We start from the raw sequence: 15,495 nt of genomic DNA on the forward strand, positions 1-15,495 counted from the left end.
GCAACTTAGTGTAATTAGGAAGATAGGAATAGCTATACTTGCCTGTTACTAAATTACTTATTCTTTGTTTTGATAGATCTATTTTCTCAGGTATCCTAGATTTGAATTTGCTGCCCTTTAAAATCTCTAAATTATAAATCTAGATATAAGAGAGAGATGGGGGAAAAAATCCTTTGTTTACAATATCATCATTTAATTCTTTGCTGTGTGGGTTGGGGTGCAAAAACAAAACAAAACAAAATGAAACAAACAACAACAAAAAAAACCAATAAAAATAATAATGAGATCTTTACTTGAGGCTGTTTTGCTCTTTGGAGGACTAAGAATGGTTTAGTGAAAGAAATCCACTGTAAAAAAAACGCAGTGGCTCTTTTCTTCAGTGCTTTCAGCAGGTATAAATATGTTGCATTGTTCCATGATGCTGTTGGTTCAGACTGACACATTCCTGCTCACAGCATTTAGATATAAAATCAAGTGTAAGTGTGCACTTAATTTCATAGCTAAGGTGGTCATAGAAGACTGTCTACCATCAGTTTGGAATTCTTGCATTCTAGTCTCCTGAAGGAAATAAGAATGAGAACAAATGGCTTTAGAAGTCAAATATTCTTTTATACTTCTCCGATAAAGTATTTGATGAGGTGGTAGCACATCAGATAATAATTCTGTGCTTTCTCTTCTTTTCTTTTCTTTTCTTTTCTTTTCTTTTCTTTTCTTTTCTTTTCTTTTCTTTTCTTTTCTTTTCTTTTCTTTTCTTTTCTTTTCTTTTCTTTTCTTTTCTTTTCTTTTCTTTTCTTTTCTTTTCTTTTCTTTTCTTTTCTTTTCTTTTCTTTTCTTTTCTTTTCTTTTCTTTTCTTTTCTTTTCTTTTCTTTTTTCCTTTCCTTTCCTTTCCTTTCCTTTCCTTTCCTTTCCTTTCCTTTCCTTTCCTTTCCTTTCCTTTCCTTTCCTTTCCTTTCCTTTCCTTTCCTTTCCTTTCCTTTCCTTTCCTTTCCTTTCCTTTCCTTTCCTTTCCTTTCCTTTCCTTTCCTTTCCTTTCCTTTCCTTTCCTTTCCTTTCCTTTCCTTTCCTTTCCTTTCCTTTCCTTTCCTTTCCTTTCCTTTCCTTTCCTTTCCTTGCCTTTCCTTGCCTTGCCTTGCCTTGCCTTGCCTTGCCTTGCCTTGCCTTGCCTTGCCTTGCCTTGCCTTGCCTTGCCTTGCCTTGCCTTGCCTTGCCTTGCCTTGCCTTGCCTTGCCTTCCCTTGCCTTCCCTTGCCTTCCCTTGCCTTCCCTTGCCTTCCCTTGCCTTCCCTTCCCTTCCCTTCCCTTCCCTTCCCTTCCCTTCCCTTCCCTTCCCTTCCCTTCCCTTCCCTTCCCTTCCCTTCCCTTCCCTTCCCTTCCCTTCCCTTCCCTTCCCTTCCCTTCCCTTCCCTTCCCTTCCCTTCCCTTCCCTTCCCTTCCCTTCCCTTCCCTTCCCTTCCCTTCCCTTCCCTTCCCTTTCCCCTTTCCCCTTTCCCCTTTCCCCTTTCCCCTTTCCCCTTTCACAGCATGAATTTGTAACTGAACAAGTAATATTCTACTAATTCTACATTCTAGTTCACAGTTTTCTATCTAGTATGCTTAATGACCATGTGTTTTAATCATGCAGATAGTTTTAGCATAGACTTGTATTTGTCACTGCTTAAAATCACATCAATTTGTTACCTTCTGTAATATCATCAAATTGTGACAAACGGTGTATTAAAACATCTTCAGGATGCTGGATTCTGCAGAAAAGAAGAAGGCCATAAGAGTCACTGTATATGAAATGATACTTTGCTCATGGATGAAGATACTCAGTAAGCAGGGGGGAAAAGAAAGGGTAGGGGGAAGGTAGGACTGCTTCTTGCTAAGAAACTTCTTACAGTCTATCCTTCTGGAAATGCAGCCCATTTCATAATTGCTGATAAGGACTGACAATCTAAGTGCATGGCTGTAGGAATGTACAACAGGAAGATACAGTAGCATTAAGATAGAGACATGAAAGGGAAAAAAAAACAAATAGAAGCTGAGGCTTATGTTGTTTTTTGTTTGTTTGTTTCTGGGTTTTCTCAGATTTTTTTTTTTTAATTTTATGTATATGATGCACTTTTTTTTTCTTTTTTCTTTCCCAAAGAGTACTTCCATTTTTTTTTTTTAATAAAGGGAAACACAGTTAAACATATATATTTTTTTCTGCTATTTTTTCTACCTACACAACTTTCCTTTTCCTTTTCCTTTTCCTTTTCCTTTTCCTTTTCCTTTTCCTTTTCCTTTTCCTTTTCCTTTTCCTTTTCCTTTTCCTTTTCCTTTTCCTTTTCCTTTTCCTTTTCCTTTTCCGTCTTCTTCCTTTTCTTTTTTTTTCTTTTTCTTTCTTTTTTTTTTTTTAAAAAAAAAAACAATATTGTATTTTATAAATAGATTTCATAGATTAAGAGAGGTCTCTGTGGCGCAATGGGTTAGCGCGTTCGGCTGTTAACCGAAAGGTTGGTGGTTCAAGCCCACCCAGGGACGTAGGTGCTTGAGTTTGGAGGTGCTCATTTTTTTGAACTCACCTCCAACTGTATCTGGTCTATGATGCATGCTTTACATAATCTTTATCTTCTGAAGTATGGAAAAAAATATAATGTCCAGTGTTTCTAAAGCACTGAATGGATTCTGGCATATATACATATTAAAGCAGTGTCATTTTATATTTTAAAATTATGTTATTTCATAGCATTACTTGAACAAGTATATACATGAGCCCAATGACTAACAAAAGGATGTATACCCCTTTCATCTAAATCACTGATTAAGTATTTCTCCAGATTGATACATTTATAATGTTATATTCAGAGTCTTGTTATGGGCAAGAATTAAACATACTTCATATATGGATTAATTGTTAGCCTAATCAAAATCTTACAGTCAACCCAAGTACATTAAAAGATTCACATAATAATAAACTTGCTACACAGTGATTATCTACTTCTTTTCATTGACTTTATGCTCACCCTTTCTGTGCCCTGAGTTGTAAGGTTGACACATCTTCACATGAAGAGATGGTAGATATCACAATGACTAGAAGTGTCCAAAGCTGTGGTCAGGGGATTAATGTTGGTGGGAGATGGAGCTTGCTGGTTCCCCAGTGTTGTGGTCTGATTTCTGCCATTCATATATTTTTACAGGGTCATATAAATACAAAGCCTATAGTGTTCTACTGGTAATGGTAAATATCATATCTACTGAACTACAATCAGGTCTCCATCTCCTTCCCACCTTCAATCTTACCCTATTTCCCCCTTCACCTCTCCATCTCTTCCTATTGCTCTGTCTCCCTCTCTCTTCCCTCTTCCTCTTTCCTTTCCCTCTTTTCTCTTTCCCTTTTTACTCCTTTTTTTCTATGTCTTTCTCCTTTCTCCTCCTCTTTTTTCTTTTCCCTTTTACTCCACTTCTTACTCCTCCTGCTATTTCTCTGCTGTTGAGTAGGAATTTATTTCAACATGCAGTCTTTCTGTAAATTGTGATTCTAGAGAACACTTCCATTACCTCCTCTCACCTGATTTGTCCTAATTATGTTTGAAACCACTACCATTCTATTAAGTATAGTTGAAAATAGACTTTTAATTTAAAAACTCCTTGAAGAGGGACGGACAGACAGACAGATAGACAGACAAGTGGATGTATAAGCACATCTGTACATAGATTACAGAAGCTGCATTACAATTTGAATAGCCTCAGTATCCTAAAGATCCATCAAAAGAAACAATAATCTTGGATAGAGTGAATTTTAATAAATGCCAAGGAAATACTGATATACTTCCAGCTTATACAGTTCTTATATTAAACATTTAAACAATTACATTTTGTTAAAAATACACTTAAAAGTTTACATTTTGAAAGTTTCTCCTTAAATAAAAATGCCATTAAGGGAATATGTTTTCTTAAATGATTTTCTTTTTTGTGTATTGTATGTCTCATCCCAGGGAATTATCTTGGAAGTACGTTATCTTAGAAATAGCATCATCTTAAATCTACTAGTCTTTGTAATATCACTAACAAGATTGGTAGATGAAATCATAATGCATAGCATTACTGAGCACAACATACCATCTTTTATAACCACATTGTTCTACATTATAATTTGTTGCTATTTCTAGTGATTTTTAGCATGCTTACCAGTCTTAAGCTTTCTATGACTAATCTCTCAACATTGAAATCTTATGCTACTTTACTCTCTGAGAAACTGTAGTGACTTTTCATCTGACATATTACAAAGTAATTCCAGATAAAAGGGCAATGTTGCATTTATACCACTGTATAGCTCCTATCTTCTGTAGAAAGTCTGGAACTGCTTCATGGAGATCTCTGCAGTTTGATTTAAGTCTTCTATTTGAAGAATCTCAAATATATTCTTCTTCAAATAGGAAATTTCACTATTTCCATGACACTTTCACCCATAACAGGATACACTATAATTTGTTTATATATGAGGTATATATCACTACTGTTGAGATTAATCCTTTTTTATTTTTCTGTAACACAAAATATTTGTCTGATGTCCTCCTTAATTCTTTTTACCCAGTTCTTCCAAATTAGTTTCCAAGTTCAACATCAATCTAACTAAAACAGATTTTAAAGTATCTTTTAGATACAGAAAATAAAAATTCATGGTTTTCATTGGAGCCAGATTTTTATTTGGTAATGCACATGATAACTACTTTTCTACAAATATTTAGAACTACTAAGTGATAGGAAAATTAAAAGCTAAGTAGACAAATTGTTAAAATTAAGCCTTTATGTGCTTATGAGAAAGGAGGCAAAATGAGCCTCCTTTCTTTAACAAAATCCTTAAATGTATTATTGATTAAATAACTGGCACTTTCATTTAGAATTACAAAAGAAATTGCATCCCAGTAAGTAGAATATTACCATTACTAGTAAAAGGCAATAAAGTTTGTACAGTTCTGCCAGTCTTCAGGATGCTCAGAACTTGTCCGAACTAGTCTTAGCTGAGCTAGTTTTACCTTGTTGTAACAATAAACAATCAACAACACTAACCCTAGTGGTTAAGTAATCCCTGCTTCCCTATCCCCTGGCAGTTTATTGATCAGGCTGAGAGAGGTCTGTCTGACATGCATGGAAAATAATATCTGAAACTTTTAGTAGGCTAAGAACAGTGAGGTGAGCAAGCTAAGATTCTGTTTAGCTCAGAGTAAAAATAATAATAATAATAATAGTGATAATGATAATAATAATAATAAAATAGCATTCTGACTTGCTAGACAAGCACGCTAAAGGCTAAGTGGCTCAAAGGGTAATGGAATGAAACCAGGCTGGAATAGAAACAGAACAGATATAAAATAAAATGAAAAAGAGTCAATTCAAAATTTGAAATAGGACCCCAGGTTTTCTGATCCTACAACTTTATTTTATTTTATTTTATTTTATTTTATTTTATTTTATTTTATTTTATTTTATTTTATTTTATTTTATTGTAGGAAATATTAAGCCATAGGATGATAATCCTACTACTACCACTACCACCACCACAGCAACAACAATAGCAGCAGCAGCAACCACAACAAATTAAAGTACTTTTAAAGTTTGGGATTCTTTTTGTAACTATATAGCGTTATGGTATGTGATACTGACATGGTATGTGATGGGTTTGTTCATCTACAGATTTCATGTACTTTATGCAACTTCAATGACAGTGACAAGAAGCTTGATGAAGTCAGGCTTGGAAATCAGTGCACGTATTTTCCTGTTTTTCTGAACGTTTCTCTGCTTCCTGGAGATGGGAGTACTCAATTTGAAAGCAACTGTGCTTAGGACACATACAGTATCTGCTAACCAGTGGTTCAATACTTCATTTGTCAGATGAAAATAAAAACATAGATAGGTCTGGAAGAAGAGTAAAGCTGAAGCTGAGATTTGTATTTGCTTCTTATAAAAGCCTGTTTTACAGTTGAAAATCTTTACATTTTCAGAAAATGCCATTAGTTGAGCAACACAAAACCTTTACATTATGATCAATGCTACTTTAAAAATTTTAACACATGTTGTTGTGCATATCAGCAGACCAAATTTATATAACAGACCCACATACAGACAGGAGAAATTGGATGAGTTATATTTCTGAGACATTTTATATTTCTCATGAGAGAGAAAATTCTTACTTGATGTTAGGTATTTATTAAGACTAAGACCTCAATATTTATTCAAGGGTTATTTTATTACTGAAAAACATCACTGATGATCTACTCTGGAAACAAACTGGTAAAACAGAGTTAAAAGATTCTTCAGAGTTAAGTGATTCTTCAGAGTTAGACGACTTCTCAGAGTCTTAGTTTTTAGAGAATTATATTTCATCTAAAATACATAAGAGCCCATTCTCCATTATAGTTCCAGTTTGAAGCATTTTTCCTCAACTTGTTTCCTAGCTTCTTTTTCTGAATCTCAGTGTCTGCTGCAAAGTGTCATGGAAAACTTCCTTTTACAGTTTTAAATAGCTTACTTGTTTTCCAGATATCATTTTAAAAGTTTTAATTGTCTGGGAAAGGCAGAAGAAGTCCTATTGAGCAAATGTGTCAATTATCAGAGTGCTGACAGCAGCATGCAAAATAATACAGTGAACTCACCTGTTCCTTCTTAAGGTGATCAACAGGAACTCAATATTGGAACTTCCCTCATTATGCTATAAAAATGTTTCTCCAATACAATATGTTGAGGTTTTAATAGTACTTTAAAACAGAAAAAGAGTATGAAAATTTAATTGCATAAGCTCTTATTTTTCTCAGTGTAACAACACTATATTGCAAGGGTTTTGTGACACAGAGTTACAAAGTGTTTGCGTTTTAAAAATGATAGTATGCTGTTATGGCTTTTTTCTGAAGGGATGAAAATATATTTCAAAAATATAGCCAAAATACCATAGACAGATGGTGCACGTTTTGCTACAGTTAGTGTCATTACTGAATTCTTGTTTAAAAGCCTTGGGAATTTTAAACAAATGAGATTACATAACATAACTGCGCTGAAGTCAGACATCTCAAAAAATGTGTCAATAAGATGTTAGAATCCAGTTTTTGTTTAAAGGAGAGCTTGCATTCAAGGCCACATCAAGGATAGAATTTAGATGTGCTAATGTTTGGGAAACTGCTGTCAAATCAGCTTAACCACAGTGTCTAGAATCTTAAAAAGAGTTTTTATTGTCCTGAAGCTATTCTGGATTAAAATTTTATTATTATGGATATTTGTGCTTTGATTTTTTACCTTTGTGAAAACAGAAGCTGAAGAGAGACTCCAGTCAACTTTGGACTAATCCCAAATCATAAATCTACGGAAAAGTTTCAGCTTAAGAAATCAAATAGGAATTTTATTTTGTATGTTTCATTTCAAGTACTGTTTTTAAGATTTTTCAGAAATCTCTTCTAGTATGAAGCTATCTTATTCAGCAGCTGATTCATACTAATCCTTTCATACCTGTGTAAAATAGTTTTTCAATGTATTTTCATCTGAAATAGACACTCCAGAAAATAACATTTTATGTGCTTCAAATAAAGAAAGTCTTGTACTTGATCTATAACTCAGTTGTGATTTGCCAAATATGAAAGTAATCTACATATTACTAGGGCTGATCAAAATACCCAAAATATGCATTTAAAGATATATATATGCTTAAACTACAGATACATTAGTTTTCTCAAATGAGTTGTTGATATAAGCAGCCACTGCAAAATAAATAAGTAAGTAAGTAAGTAAATAAATAAATAAATAAATGCCATACAAGCTGCAGAAACGTCTTTTTAATCAGTAAGTTAATTAGTAATATTTATAGAAATACAGTTACTTTGTTTTCATTTAAGGCTGGTTAACACAGTGTTGTGCAACTTATTCTGGAATCCTCGGCAGAAGTTGGTGATTTTTCTCTCTAACATTAATCATATACTGACCAAGATTCAAAACCTGTTAGGAAGCAATTGAGATGAACACTTTAAGGAGCACTTCAAAAGTCTTTGCAAGTCCAGCCTGTAGTAAGTCGTCCCTTCTCAGATATTATATGTAACTACAATGTTCAATACAAACTCCTGACACTATACTGTAGGCATATACAAGCTATGGTGTTCAATTCAAGGATAACTTAATTAGATCTTATGTTAGACTAGATATTCTGCTGATTTCTGGATAGTTCTCTAATGTTTGAATTTCACTCCCAGTTATAAAATCACATTCTATAAGCGTCCTGGAACAGATAATGCCATTTATTATTATTATTATTGTTATTTTAAGAAAACCTTTATACTCTTCTTTTTTCCTTAAGAAAAGTAAATTTTTAAGTAAAATGATGTAAAGTATGAAAACAACTAAGAATGGTCTTATATTTCCTGTTAAATGATTAAATGATAAATGTTTTATTTATAGATTTTGAACAAGAAAGTTAGCATATTCTGCAATTGCATAAGAGGCACAACAATTTAATGCTTCTGGAATTAGAAATGTGCTGTTTGCAAGAGGAAAACAATAATGTTATGATGAAGTATTTTGTGAACTCTGATAGATAAATTTGGGCAAACAGAGATTCGACTTGAATAATAATAGCAGATAGGTAGACAATTAAGGCATGCTACTCAGATCCCAAAATCCAGTTAGCAAACATCAGTAATGTGGAAATCATACACAGGAGATAGGAAGTTTCAAATATTTTATAAAATTCTGCTATCCTGAGGCAGTTGATGGGCATTTAAAATATGTAGTTCATTGTGATCTTTGTTGTTTTATATATATATATATATATACATACATATATATATATATATATATATAAAAACTTTTTTCCTTTCCTTTAGTTATGGAAAAAGAAAAATCTGCAAAGAGATATTTCTCATCTCCCTGAAAAACATGTTATGCCATTAAATAAGAAAATGTGAGGGGAAAGAGTGGAACAACCTTAAGTTGCTCATCTGAGTCCAAATTGGGAAAACTCTCAAATTATTCCATAGTGAACCAATAATCCTGGTTATAAACCAATGTGTCTACAAATTAGCTGATATGGTAAAAAGCAAATGCAACTGAGATTCTTTGTACAGTCCATATTTCATATTACTTCTAGGAGTAAGTCGGGCCTATCTTGCTTGCTTGCTTGCTTGCTTGCATGCTAACTTTCCTTCCTTCTTTCTTTCTTGCTTTCTTTCTCTCAGTAGACTAGTCTATTGCAGTCAGGAAGCCAGTATACTTTGTTTTTAACATTTTTCTTATGAAATCCTAATTTTTATCCAATGGAAACGTGAAAGCCAACATGGGATTGCTGCAGATGGATGTAAAGGAAGCGTTTCTTTTTCTGTGGGGAAAAAAAAAAAAAAAAAAAAAAGTCTTTAGCCACTTTCAGCATTAATTTTATTCTCCAAATTGAGTAAAACAATAACTATTTAAATTACTGTTGCAATCTATCTCACCCTGTAATTTTTATCACAACGTAAAAATACAGTTTACTAGAGAAATATACTTTAAAATTAAATGCATTTTTAAAAGAAGCTAAGTATTTGTGGTTGTCTTTCTGGATATTTGACTTTTGCTTTTATAAAGCTTTGATCCTGTACCCTGTCAAATAATTTTTTTAAATCCATTTTCGCAACATGCTTTATTTGTGTTTTTATACAACAATAAAGATATGTGGCAAAGGTATAAGATACAAAGCAAGCTATTATAGGTGTTTGATTTCAAAGAGGACATGTAGATTTAATGTCACAAAGTGCCTCTTAGTAGCGTGGCAGAGTGTTCAACAATATTTGGGAATATTGGAGATGCAGTCTATCCCTCTAAGCTGCAGTCATCAGAAATTCCAAGCATTCTAGGAAAACATGTGAGTACAAGGAAGCTAAGTTACATTCATAACCCCTAGTTTACCTTTTATTGAGGCAATGGCAATTGGGTGGGGGTATCTTAATGTTTTAACTGTGATTTCCACTGCCTAACATGGAAAGATACATGGGAAGAGATAATACTCCATTTTTTTGTCCTAAAGATGACATAAAATGAAGAATCATAAATTAGGTTTACACTTGTTTATTCCATACAACCTATGAATTCTCAAGAATTTCTGCAATTTTAATCTGGAGAGGTATAACATTATAATATTAAATTCATTGCAATGCAATGAAAATAAAAGCTAGATCGCCAATGGAAGGCAAAATTAATTTTAGAATGCTTGGTGTTAATACAATACGTTGTATGTACATAGCAGATACCTATAAGTACCAGTGCACATTTTGTGATATGTAGCTCAATTTCTGCTTTCAGAGCATTGTTTGCCATCCCAAAATTCTCTTGATATTTTGCACTTAAACTGTATTTTTACAGTCAAGACTGTCTTGGCAACTTTTGGCATATTTCTATCACCACTCTATACATAAACTCACATTACCTAGAATAGCTTTCTTTGCCACTATAATAAGTATCTCAAATGCATAATAAATTAATGCATTCTAAAATGGATATTGTGGATTTTGATGACTTTGGTGCATTAAACGTAATAGGCGTTGACATCATACATATTAACAGTTCCTTTGGAGCCGTGTCTTTGTAAAATAATATCTTTTGTACATGGAACCTTATGAAAGTAATGCTACATTGCCAGAATAGTGTATGTGTAAAAAAATTAATTATGAAAAAGTTATGTAAATTCATAGCAGCTATTTTATTAACATTAATTTGCACTCATTTCTTCAAACAGTGCAACTCACTTAAAGGTTACACCACAAAGCTTTCCAGATGCCCACATTAACTCTTTAATTAATACTGATATCCTCAAACCCACCTCCAACAAATCATATAGACTACACAGTATGTGAAACTTCATTAGCCTGTACTCATAATTGTCAAATACCAGGCATATTCCTTGCCTTTCCAAAAAGCAGAGGGTTTTAAACAAATCAGTGCAATCAGACATTGGAGTAATTCATTATTTGAATCACATCAGCTCCTAATCCCCATACTTTAAATGAGAATCATCCTCCCACCATTTCAATGGTCTCTTAAAAATGCATTGCAATTCTAGGTGATGCATAGTTCAGACTGATTTCAATTGCACATTATCACATGCGAAGATATAGAATACTGGAGCTGGTCATCCCTTCTCTCCCCTTACAAGCAGGATGTGACAGGAGCATTACTCTGTCTTAAGACTGAAGGCATCCTTATTTCCTGAGCAGTGAAAAGAAATGACAATACTTATTACAGAATTCAAAACAAATAATGTACAGCCATACGTCAGAGATGATAGAAATTTTAAAATATTCATATTTAAAGTAAGATCCACTTCCTAACTCTTTTTTCTTGTTACAAAATAGATGAATTATTGATGTTTATTCAAATGAATTATACAAATTCCCTTGGGTTGCAATTATAGACTATTTGCAAATGACAATTCCTTCTGTATTGCGTCTCTTTTTTGAGGTTCTGCTGATATATTTTTCTCTTCAAAATTTGTCTTTTACTTGTCTATTACATATGATATCACCTCAGGTTGTGTACTATTGTAATCTCTTAAGAAATTATAAGAGCCCTTTGGTAGTCTAAATGCCGTGTCTTAAACTTGACTGAACTATGAGGAAATCCATTATCCATTATCCATTGAAAAGACAAAAACAAAACAAAACAAAAACACTTTTCTGTCTGGAAAAGCAAGGAGCTAATCTTATTGTAAAGCCTCCCTGTACAAAGAATTCTGCAGGAACATGTGAATTGACAAGTATCACTGATTTAAATAAGAGAACGGAGTTCATGCTTGCTTCTAATACAAACTCCTGAATGAGTTCAAAGAAAAAGGCTTTATCTTTTCTGCAAAATAAAAGAGGAACAGGGACCAGTCCCTGGCTCAGAGCTCATGCAGCAATGACTGGTTTTCATCAACAATGCCTGGAGGATATTGTCACAGAGACAAGACAAACTAGATGCATTAGCACTTATTAAATTCAGTCTGTGTCTCCTCTGGATTCCAGCTGAAGCCTACACATTCAGAGGACATTACTCTGTGCATATTTTTTCTCATAAAACGTTTACAATACCGTGAGAATGCTGTTGAAGTTCAACACACTGGCATTTTTTTTATAGTATGAAATTTACATTATACACTACATGCAAAATCTACTGCTAGTTTGTAAGACTTTGGAGCACTAAGGAAGTTAAATTCTGTTCCAATAATATCTCCTCTTGAAGATTTCCCCTTCAGTTGCTCTCCCCGGATCGGTGTTTTGGCATTGTTTCTGAGACTTCTTATTGACATGAGCAAAATTTTGCAAGGCAATTAAGCTAACATTTGGCTGAGTATCATGCAGGACTTTCTGAAAAGGAAAGGTATAGCCAATAACCACATATCGTTTTTGTTTTAAAATGAGTTTGCAAAAGTTAAGCTCTGAAGGACATCAAAACTTAACCATGTATTTTTAAATAGTGATGTCCCATCTACCTAAGCAGATGAACATGACTCCTGAGAGAGTAGATTCCTCAGAACAAATCTATGGCAGATGTGCTTTCCATATAATACAGCTAGACAATTTTTTCCAGTATCGATTATCTTGGGAATATGTGAGTGCTTAAACATTTGACTTTCCAGAGGAATTTACTGAGATTTACTAAATATTCAGACTCAGTTGAATGTGTTAGCCATTAAGCACTCCACTGATTGCTTTGTAGTAGTTGTTTCTGATCGACTTTTGCTTGAAGTATGGCACATTAAAAACATAAATATCAGCTGAGTATATCTTCGGTGTTTCAGTGTTTATTTTCCCCCTCATTTTAAGTTAGTGCAATGGATGCTGAACTGTAAAACGAAAGTGGGAATCTGTCCATATAATCCCATCTGCATTGGAATACGTGTACCTAGCACTCTCCAGCTACCTAAAGGACATCCAAGCTACATTAAGAGAGATTAGACTATGTAATCCTCCGATGATCAATTCTAAATGTGTGTATAAAGTAAAGAGGAAAATAGCTAACTAAGATGCCCTGGATTTCTTTTTGCAGGTCTGCAGAGTGTGTACATGTCTCTTGATTAGTTTTACTAAAAAATTCAACACATTAGGTGGCCTGGATAGACTATCTGCCAAATAAGGTGCACTACATTTCACTCTCAATATCTTGAGAGCACCTCCTCTTCAGAATCAAAATCTTAAGGTGTCTTGCTTGCTTTCTGTAGAGTGACCATGAATTGACCCTTAATACTGAATTAAATGTGCTAACCACAATCAACTTTAAATAACAAAATGGTACAAAAAAGCAATTAACATAAATTAAAACATGAATTTTAAACAGCCAGCTCTTAAAAAATTCTAATCACTTACCTACTGTCTCAAGATCTAATCCTGTTGCTGTTGAAGTTACATAATATATTATTTTAATTTCTTCCAGCTAGCTTGCTACCTTCTAGTTCTCATAGTAGCATATATTGCTGCATCTGAATGTCACTGAGGAAATAGTGAGTGCTGTAACAACTGACCACCTATCCACATTTTTCCTCCCTGATCATAAGGCAATTAGAGATCAGGACTCTTCTCTCTCTTTTTCTCTTTTCCTTTAACTTCCATTCCTCATTTCTACCTTAAATGCTATTTTTATTTTACTAGAAGGGGTGTTAAATGGTAGCTTATTTTAGTCTGTTCAGGTAATTTTTTTTTTCTTTTGCTGAGAAAGTGCTGTAAAAATCTTTTGAACTTTCCCAATGTTGTCAGGCTGACAGCTCCTATAGAAAATAGCTGTGAAAGCAAGTCATCATCAGGAAGAGGGAGAACCTGAGTGAGATATCTCAGGGATTAGAGATCAACAGAGATTAGTTTTGAAGATGTCTGACATGAGAGGGCACTCTCAGGTGTCATTACATTAAGTAATGTTCCAGAGAGACAAGGTGGTGATTTATTTATTTACTTATTTAATATTTTGGTGCTGATATCACACAGCCAGCTATTAAAAATGTTTTAGAATGCCAATATATGATAGCCAGTGGAAGATGGAAGAATATCTTTCATTAGCCACTACTGAAAATAACTATTACTTTTCCTCATAAAGAAATAATTATTAATTTCCTTATCTGGCAGTCTTGCTTGAAAAAATAAATGTAAAAAAAAAAAAAAATACAGGTAGCCCATTTGAGATTCAAACCTTTAAAGTACATTTTGTTAACCAATTAAATAAGATGCAACTTTTTAATGGTAGCATCAGAAATGCAAATCAAAGAAAGATGGTAAGAATAACTTAAAGACACAAACAAAGAGATCTTTCAATTTAGCTTAATTCAGGATACAAAACCAAGCAGATCAAGTTCATCTACCTCAGAAATGTACATTTTGTATATGCTAATTATGACCAGTGACACCTTGAGTCTCCTGTTTATATACATTGCACTATTCACAGCACAGTTTAGATTTTCACAGTAGTTACAAAAAATCATTTTTAGCCCATTCCTTTAGTTAATCTTTGCTCATTACCAGCAAGGTAGTCATTTTGTGAACGCAAAGTCAAAGGAGAAGAAGTATAATTACTGAAGTTTTAGAGTAAATTGTGGGAAACTGAGACATTAAATATTTCCTACCCTTAGTAAAGTTCTTTGATCTGTAACAATAACAATGGCATCTCTACATACAACCTTGAAAGAAATACTTGAGGGCTTGGAAATCTGGTGTATAACAGAAAATGTCATTCACCAGCTGCTTTCTCATTTCTTAATAAATTAAGGGGTGTTACCTCAAACATATGGCGTTATAATGATCTAAATATTACTCCAGGATTGTGAAAAAAGCACCTGTTGGTAGAAAAGAAATATGTAATTACAGCAAGCTAGTAAAAAATACAAGGGAAAAACAACAACAATAACAACAAAACATCTATACAAACATTATTTGAAATCAGTGCATTCTGTGGAATAAAGCTTGCACAATCTACTTGATCACTCTCATTTTTCTATGTGACTTTTATAGCTATATAAGACACATAGCATGAAAATATATGCTGTATACAACTCAATTTTCCTGAGATACTTTTATTTTATCAAAAATTTAAGTACATAACAGAAAACTATATTAAATCAGAATTAAAGTTAAAAATATAAAATGAAACTACAGGGAAATTTTTAACAGGAATATTTAGTAATCATAAACAGACATTAAAATTAAAATAATAATAATAATCTAGATGTTGTACTTAAAAATTATGAATACTGACACTAATAATCTGTAAACTCGCTAATATCACCCTATTAAGTAAGAAATGATAACTACATCCCTCCAATAACTGAATACGTCTGAAAAAATACATAACAAAACATTTGCATTATCTGTCAATTGCAAAAAGGACAATGAAAAGCAGAGAAGAGAAGAGAGCACAAAAAAAAATGCAAGAATTCCATAATGACTAAACAAAATTTGGGTAGGTATTAGCATAGTTTTTGTTGAATGGGCAAAAAAAAGCAAAACTGAAAATCAACAGAACAATGATTACAAGCTTTAAGTACTATGATTTTCCCAAATA

The 15,495-nt window shown here is 33.2% G+C and overlaps 1 non-coding gene across 1 annotated transcript; it reads left to right on the forward strand.

Annotated features, from left to right (window-relative positions):
- The first annotated feature begins 2,431 nt into the window (after nucleotides 1–2,431).
- Nucleotides 2,432–2,505, forward strand: TRNAN-GUU. Its single transcript has one exon. It is a non-coding gene; the product is annotated as a tRNA-Asn (tRNA).
- The last annotated feature ends 12,990 nt before the right edge of the window (nucleotides 2,506–15,495 follow it).

Source organism: Gallus gallus, chromosome 1 (genome assembly GCF_016699485.2).
Source record: "Gallus gallus isolate bGalGal1 chromosome 1, bGalGal1.mat.broiler.GRCg7b, whole genome shotgun sequence".
Lineage (NCBI taxonomy): Eukaryota > Metazoa > Chordata > Aves > Galliformes > Phasianidae > Gallus > Gallus gallus.